Source organism: Babylonia areolata, chromosome 20 (genome assembly GCF_041734735.1).
Source record: "Babylonia areolata isolate BAREFJ2019XMU chromosome 20, ASM4173473v1, whole genome shotgun sequence".
Taxonomy (NCBI): Eukaryota; Metazoa; Mollusca; class Gastropoda; order Neogastropoda; family Buccinidae; genus Babylonia; species Babylonia areolata.
Window position 1 is genome coordinate 55170901 of NC_134895.1, and position 1154 is coordinate 55172054.

General features: G+C 39.6%; 1 protein-coding gene across 3 annotated transcripts in view; it reads right to left on the minus strand.

The window, feature by feature from the left end:
* Positions 1–738, minus strand: part of LOC143294741 (organic solute transporter subunit alpha-like) — a 23462-nt gene extending 22724 nt beyond the window's left edge. Inside the window, exons 1-2 of one of the 3 annotated variants that reach the window (XM_076606199.1) lie at positions 572–738; positions 340–370 (exon numbers count right to left, since the gene is read on the minus strand). The gene's annotated coding sequence lies outside the window, so the exon portion shown is untranslated. The remainder of the gene's footprint in view (positions 1–339; positions 371–571) is intronic. The other 2 variants (XM_076606198.1, XM_076606201.1) reach the window with 2 other exon arrangements.
* Positions 739–1154: the final 416 nt, after the last annotated feature.

A 1154-nucleotide genomic window follows, 5' to 3' on the forward strand; every position in this document is an offset into this window, starting at 1 on the left:
GGCAATCAAAATAAAAAATCGAACTGATTAATCAGTTAATCAAATGAAGAAATAAAACGATTACATATAAAGAAAGAAAGAAAAAACACAAGGAAATAGCCAGGTAAACACAATACATACACAAACAAATAACCAGATAAACACAATACAAACACAAACAAATAACAGATAAACACAATACATACACAAACAAATAACCAGGTAAACACAATACAAACACAAACAAATAACCAGGTAAACACAATACATACACAAACAAATAACCAGGTAAACACAATACATACACAAACAAATAACCAGGTAAACACAATACATACAAACAGAACACGCAAACCTGACTTGTTGGCACAAAGATCCGTGCAACTGAACCCTGTCACAGAACAAGGAATTATCTTTGTCAGTCAGATCATCACAAGATAAACCCCATTTTGCCTTTCAATTCCAACAAAGACAGTTTCGCTTTAAATGCTAACTATACTATGCTATAGAATATATTGTACTGACTTGAACAACGTGATAGTTTCGCTTTCAATGCTTACACTATTATATAGAATTTATTTATTGTACTTACTTGCTGTATTAAAGCCTCAGACACATACACTGACACACAAAAATAGGAATGGTATCGTTTTTCACTGCACCAGCTGACAATGTCAATACATCAACTCGATAACGCCGCCGGTATTTATCAGCCACAGAAAACCGTTTACAACGATGCGTAGGCCTAAATATATCTGTGTGTGTGTGTGTGTGTGTGTGTGCCGAGGTGTTGCAACAACCTCAGCGAGCGAGCGTGTGACTGCGGTTGGCAAACTTTGCCGAAGTCACCACGACCGGTGAATATGAAGGTGGCTGTCAACTTCAGGCCTCAGGTCACGGGCATACGTACATACCTGTATTTTTAGTGACCTGCAAAAATCAGTTGCGATACTGTTTTTGCTTACACACAATGCTAACCTTTCTTTCTGTCTACATCAGTATCAAAGGTACCGCGCGCATATGCACACACACATGCACGCACGTGCATGCACGCACGTACATACATGCACACACACACACACACATGTACAAACACACACGCATGCATGCACGCACGCACGCACGCACATCACACACACACACACACACACACACACACACACACACACTACCCA